The following is a 7628-nucleotide window of genomic DNA, read 5'->3' as shown; positions in this document are numbered from 1 at the left end:
TTCTTCCAAGGTTGCTGTGGCTGTGCAGGCTCCTTTGTGGTTCCGTACAAGATTTAGAATGTTTTCTTCTTGCTCTGTGGAATATGATGCCAGTATTTTGATGAGGGTACCATTAACTGTGTAGTTTGCTCTGGGTAATATAGCCATTTTAGCAATATTTGTTCTTTCAATCTGTGAGCATGGAATGTTGTTCCATTTCCTTGTGTTACTTTATTTTCTTTAATTAGTGTTTTATGCTTTTCTGAGAACAGGTCTTTCAACATTTTGCTTAAATTACTTTAAGGTATCTTATTTTTGTTGGTGCAATTGTAAATGGTATTGATTTCTTAATTTCTCGTTCTGCTGCTTCATTAGTGGTGTATAGTAAAATGCAACAGATTTATGTATGTTGGTTTTGTAACATGGCATTATTGAATTCATGTATCAGTTTCAAATTTTTTTGTTTAGTATTTTGTGTTTTCTATATTCTATATGGAGTATCATGTCATCTGCAAATAGTGAGTTTGACAACTGCCTTGCGATTTGGATGCCATTCTCCTCTTTTTTTGTCTTGTTCTTGTGGCTAGAAATTGCAGTACTCTGTTAAATAATGATGGTAGCAGTGGACATCCCTGTCTTGTTCCTGGCCAGAGGAAATGTTCTCAGGTTTTCTCCAGTGAAGGTGACATTAGCTGTGTTTTTTTGTTTTGTTTTGTTTTGTTTTTGTCTATGTCCTTAATTATGTTGAGGTAGGTTCCTTCTAAGTTTGTTTCTATTGAAGGCTTTTTAAAAAAATCATGAATAGATGTTGTACTTTATCTAATGCTATTTCTGCTCCTAATAAAATAATCATATAATTTTTATCCTATCTTTTATTAATGTGGTGTATCACACTGATAGATTTGCACATATTGAACCACTGTTGGAACACACAAATAAATCCCATTTGATTGTGGTGAATGATCCTTTTAACGTGATTTTAGATTCAATTTGCTGGCATTTTGTTGGGAATTTTAGCATTCATGTTCGTCATGCACACTGGCCTGTAGTTGACTTTTTTAAGTGGAGAATTTATCTGTTTTTTTTTTATAAGTGTAATTAATGCTAGTCTCATAGAATGACTTTGGAAATTTTCCTTTTTTTAATTTCTTTTTCTTTTTTTGGTAAGTTTGAGAAGAATAGGTATTAATTCACCTTTAAAGCTTGGTAGAATTAGTCTTTAAAGCCATCTGACCTCGGACTTTTATTTTGTTGGCAGTTTTTTGTTTGTTTCTGATTCACTTTTGTTGCTGGTTATCCATCTATTCAAGTTTTCTGTTTCTTCTTGTTTTAAATTTGCAGTTTATATGTTTCTAGAAATTTATTGATACCTTCCAGGATATCCGGTTTTTGGGTATACTTCTTTTAATAATATTATCTTATAATGTTTGAATTTCTGTGGGGTTGGTTTTCTTTCTCCTCATTTGTATTTGTATTTATTTGGGGTTTTCTGTCCTTTTTGTTATGAATGTTTATTGAATTATCAATTTCATTAATTTCTGTAACGAGCCAGTCCCTGATGAGATTGATCTGTCTTATTGTTTTTGTTGTTGTTGTTTGTTTGTTTGTTCTTGTTTTTGCTTTTTACTTTCTGTGTCATTTATTTCTGCTCTAATCTTTATGATTTCCCTTCTGCTGGTTTTGGGTCTCATTTGTTACCTGGTTTTCTAGCTCCTTTAGGTGTAAGCTTAGATTTTTTTTTTTTTTGAGATTTTTTCTTGTTTTCTGAGGTAGCCCCGTATAGCTATATACTTCCCCTTTAGGACCACTTTTTCTGCATTTCAAAGGCTTTCGACATTTATGTTTTTGTTTATACATAGTTTTAGATTTCTTTTTTGATTTCCCAGCTGACTGATTCATTTTGTAATAGTATGTGTTTAACGTTCATGTATTTGTGCTCTTTTCAAGTGTGTGTGTGCATGAGTTTGATATCAAGATTCATAACATTGTGTTCAGAAAAGATACATGTAATGATTTAAATCTTTTTTGCATATTGAGGCTGGTTTGTAACCTAGAATGTCCCTGGGTTCCTTTTCAGTATTCAAAGGTCTCTCAGGTTTTGCGTCCCTCTTTCTCCCCAGCTCTCTTTCCCTCTTCCCTTCCCCCTGGTCCTCCATCAGGTTTATCCTGTTCTCCTGTTAGACCTATGAGTACAAACATATGGTATCTGTCCTTCTCCGCCTGACTTATTTCGCTTAGCATGACACCCTCGAGGTCCATCCACTTTGCTACACATGGCCATATTTCATTTTTTCTCATTGCCATGGAATACTCCACTGTGTATACACACACACACACACACACACACACACACACACACACACCAAATTTCCTTGATCCACTCATCAGGTGATGGACATTTAGGCTCCTTCCATGATTTTGCTATTGTTGACAGTGCTACTATGAACATTGGGTACATGTGCCCCTATGCATCAGCACTTTTGTATCCCTTGGGTAAATCCCTAGCAGTTCTATTATAGCATCATAGGGGAATTCTATTGATAGTTTTTTGAGGAACCTCCACACTGTTTTCCAGAGCGGCTGAACCAGTTTACATTCCCACCAACAGTGTAGGAAGGAGCGTGCCCATCTCTCCATACCCGCGTCAGCATCTATAGTCTCTTGATTTGTTCATTTTAGCCACTCTGACTGGCGTGAGGGGGTATTTCAGTGTGATTTTGATTTGTGTTTCTCTGATGATGAGTGATGTTGAGCATCGTTTCGCATGCCTGTTGGCCATCTGGATGTCCTCTTTGGAGAAGTGTCTGTTCAGGTCTTCTGACCATTTCTTCATGGAGTTATTTGTTTTATGGGTGTAGAGTTTGGTGAGTTTATTATAGATTTTTGATACTAGCCCTTTATTTGATATGTCATTTGCAATTATCTTTTCCCATTCTGTTGGTTGCCTATTAGTTTTCTTGATTGTTTCCTTTGCAGTGCAGAAGCTTTTTATCTTGATGAAGTCTCAATAGTTCATTTTTGCTTTAATTTCCCTTGCCTTTGAGGCTGTGTCTAGTAGGAAATTGCTGCAGTTGAGGTCAAGGAGGTTGCTTCCTACTCTCTTCATGCGGGTTTTGATGGTTTCCTGTCTCACATTCAGTTCCTTCAGCTATGTTGAGTTTATTTTTGTTTATGGTGTAAGAAAGTGGCCCACTTTCATTCTTCTGCTTGTTGCTGTCGAGTTCTCCCAGCAACACTTGCTAAAGAGCCAGTCTTTTTTCCATCAGATATTCTTTTATGCTTTGTCAAAAATTAATTGGCTGTACATTTGTGGGCCCAGTTCTGGGTTCTCTGTTCCATCCCATTGGTCTATGTGTCTGTTTTGTGCCAATACCATACTGTCTTGATGATGACAGCTTTGTAGTAGAGGCTAAAGTCTGGGATTGTGATGCCTCCCCTTTTAGTTTTCTTCTTCAATATTACTTTGGTGATTCGGAGTCTTTTGTGGTTCCCTACGAATTTGAGGATAGTTTGCTCTAGCTTTGAGAAGAACGATGGTGCAATTTTGATGGGGATTGCATTGAATGTGTAGGTTGCTTTGGGTAGTAATGACATTTTCTCAATATTTATTCTTCCGACCCATGAGCATGGAATGTTTTTCCATTTCTTGGTGTCTTCTTCAATTTCTTTCATAAGTTTTCTACAGTTTTCATCATATAGGTCTTTTACAGTTTGGGTTAGGTTTACTCCTAAGTATTTTATGGTTTTTCCTGCAATTGTGAATGGCATCAGTTTCTTGATTTCTCCTTCCGTTGCTTCCTTATTGGTGTATAGGAATGCAACCAAAGCTCACGCCCTGTCTCCACTGCCACCAACTCCCTGCTGGGATGGAGTAAGGGTGGGGGCTATTTTTTCCCTTTTGGCACCCGGGATTCAGGATTTGTGCAGCCAATGTTGGAGGCAAGATGCGCTGTGGAAATTAGGTGCACGCTCTGGCTTCTGCAGCCGGGCTGAACTGCGTGCTCCCAGGCCACCACCTCTGTGGTCACCAACCCCCTGCCAGGATTGCGCAGGGGTGGGGGGTGTTTTTTCCCTTGTGTCACCCAGGTTCTGGATTTGGGCTGCCCAGCGGTTATATATGGAGTGAGAGTTTTTTTCTCTCTGAGGGGTTAAACGTTCTTTCTTTCTTCTCTAGAGACAGTACTATGAGCGTATTCAGTTTCTCTTTCAGTTCCCTTTTCCTCTCAGGAGCTCTGCGTGCTTGCCCTGTGTTGGGCTGGGGCTCTCACCTCCCCTGCCCCTCTTGGACTGGCCCGTTTTCCAGTCTCCCCAGTTAGAACTCGCTCACTGAAGCCTCTTTGAGGTTGTCTTCTTTCTGGAGTCTGTATTTTCTCCTTCCACTCTTGCAGATGAGAGTAATGTCCTTCTCAGTTTGATAGATGGGGCAGACGAAGTTTACAGAGCTCCCTTCCTCTCTGCCATCTTGGCTCCTCCTCTCCCATTTAAGTTTTGAAAGTGCATGTGTGTTTAGGAATTAGTTCATGTCTTCTAGGTTGTCCAGGTTATGGCATATAATTGTTCATAGTATTCCCTTAAATTTCTTTGTATTTCTGAGGGTTTGGTTGCAATAGCTCCATTTTTGTTCATGATTTTGTCTATTTGGGTGCTCTGTCTTTTTTTTCTGAGAAGTCTGGCTAGAGGTTTATCAATTTTGTTTATTTTTTCAATACACCAACTTTTGGTTTCACTGATCTGTTCAACTGTTTGTTATTATTGAAAAATATGTGTTTAACATCATTGTGTTCTCTGTAGGTGTAATGCTTGTAGTGGTGTCTCTGGTACCTTGCATTTCTTGTAATATTTCCCTGTTTTTTATTTAATTATTTTAGTCATACTGTGACTTATTCATTAATCACTTAAGCTTCTAAATAAATAACAACTTTTTAAAATAGTTTATTGTCAAATTGGTTTCCATACAACACCCAGTGCTCTTCCCCACAAGTGCCCTCCTCCATCACCACCACCACTTTCCCTCTCCCCCTCCCCCATCAAACCTCGGTTCATTTTCAATTTTTAATAGTCTCTCAGGTTTTGTGTCCCTCGCTCTCCCAACTCTCTTTCCCCCTTCCCCTCCCCATGGTCCTCCATTAGGTTTCTCCTGTTCTCCTGTTATACCTATGCATGCAAACATGTGGTATCTGTCTTTCTCCGCCTGACTCATTTCGCTTAGCATGACACCCTTGAGGTCCATCCACTTTGCTACAACTTTTTTAAAATTCTGTTTTGATTTATAGATAAGATCTTGATAAGGTAAATATCTGTGACAAAAATATTTTCTAAAAATCTTTAAATATGTGAGAATACTGTATTCCTCTAACAACTTTATTAGGATATAAATATTTCCCTAGGGTACCTGGGTGGCTCAGTCAGTTATGCTTCCGACTTCAGCTCAGCTCATCATCTCATGGTTTGTGAGTTTGAGCCCCATATCAAGCTCTACTTCTGTCTGCAACGTCCCCTAGTCACATTCTCTCTCTCTCTCCAAAATAAAAAAACCTTAAGAACATTTAAAACAGAGGTGCCTGGGTGGTTCAGTTAGTTAAGCATCTGACTGGCTCAGGTCATGATCTCATGGTTTGTAGGTTCAAGCCCTGCATAGGGTTCTGTGCTGACAGTTAGCACACAGACACAGATACTGTGTCTCCCTTTATCTCTAAACCTCTCTTGCTCACACTGTCTCTCTCTCTCACACTCAAAAATAGAAATAAAAAAGCATTCAGTATTAAAATCCTAGAGGTGAGAGGAAGAGAATCAACATGGCGGAGAAGTAAGGACCTCAATACATTTCGCCCACCTGCATCTATCAAGTGCTAAGAAGGACTGAAGCCATAAGACTCTGATCTACAAGACTGGGAGGAAAAGACACAGAGTCCACAAAGAAGACAGCCTCCTGTGTGAGTGAGTGTGAACTGGGAAACATAAAAACCGGCTGGGACTGGAAGCTTGGAGGGGAGGGAGCCCCACTCTGTGCAGGGCATTGGGGAGTGTGCAGAGCCACAGAGAGACAAGGGGAAAAGAAAGAGGCTAAAATCTCTCACAGAGCTGTCTCTAGAGAAGAGAAAATGCTCAGCCTACAAGGGAGAAAGATTTTGTCATTCCATCTGTAACAGCAGGGTGTCTGGAGAGAGATCCTTCCTCTCTTGCTGGGGCACTTTCCTTGGTATGAGTGCCCAAATCCCAGGTGGTGCTAGGAGAAACTGCTCCCCTACCCCCCGACTGCTTGGTCCTTGGCTGGCTGGGAAGCAGCCCAGCTTTCCCCCAACTGGCAGGAGTACATTTCCAGCGATATTATTGGAATGTATGGACTAAGATCTGGAAATGAGGCAGGGCTTGGGAAACACAAATCTGCTAACCTTGGCTGCACCCAAGGCTCAGGGAGATCAGATCCAGGAGATCGAGTTGCAATACTTGGTTCAAGAAGGGACTGTGGCACCACCATTTTTCTACTTACAACCACCAATGTGGGGTCTCAGGAAATGACCCTATGGGGCCACAGTGGAGGCGAGACTTTTCTATACCAAACCACTCCCATCACACTGGAGAGCTCCCTTTTTTGTTGTTGTTTTTCCAGAGCCCTGGCAAGACAAACATTGATGCATTGCTGTGATTATATCAATTCTTGTTATTCAGATATTTTTTCCACTATCTAATTGTTATCACTCCTCTCTGCTGGAATGAGCATTCGGACATCATTTTGCCTAAACAGTCATACTTAATCCATTCTCTTGATGCTACCTTCCTTTCTCTCTGTCTCCCTGGAATAATAAGATTATAAAGTTTCTTTAGGTAACATATTCTTTTGTTTTTCCTCCTCACCTCCTAACATATTCTCCTCTTTCTCTCTGAATTAAGCCTTTTAGTCTCTCTGGCTTGTCAACGTTCAATTTCCCTTCCTCCACAGCCCTGTCACTTCTCTCTTTGCATAACTCCAGCTACTCTACTCCTATATTTATAGTTAAGATTTCTGGTTTTATGCTTTTAGACTGTCTTTTATTTTTGGTTGTTTTTGCTTCTTTTTCTTTTTTCCTTTCCCCTTTTGGTCGGCTTGTTTGATTTGTCTGTACATTTGCCTGCTTTTGTTTCCTTTGTGTTTGTCTGTCTGTTTTCCTTGAAGAAACAAGCCAAAGTACACATTGTGGAGACTTCAAATAACACTGAGTAGGGAAATAAAATAACCAAAGGCACAACAAGAGATACAACAAGACACCATTGAATGAACACTTCCTGAATGGACAGGCCCTGGACAGTCAATGAGCCTCCTGTAATAGAGCAATACTCACAGGTGCAGAGTGCATAACAAGTGTTTGAAACTGACAGAGATAAAAAGCTAGCCACAATGATGAAATGAAAGAACTCTCCTCTAAAGGTAGTCCAGGAAGAAGCCACAACCACAGAACTGCTCAAAACAGATTTAAGCAACATAATGGAGCAAGAATTTAGAATAATTGTCATAACATTAATCGCTGGACTTGTATAAAAGCATCAGAGAAGCTATGATACAGAGACTTCAGACCTTCACAATAGCTGTGATGATTTACAAAAGGCTATAAATTAGGTGCATAATAAAATGGAGGCAGCCACTGAATGGATTGAAGAGGCAGAGAGAATAG

The sequence above is a fragment of the Suricata suricatta genome, chromosome 6, assembly GCF_006229205.1.
Source record: "Suricata suricatta isolate VVHF042 chromosome 6, meerkat_22Aug2017_6uvM2_HiC, whole genome shotgun sequence".
NCBI classification, from domain to species: Eukaryota; Metazoa; Chordata; class Mammalia; order Carnivora; family Herpestidae; genus Suricata; species Suricata suricatta.
This window is presented reverse-complemented; position numbering follows the sequence as displayed.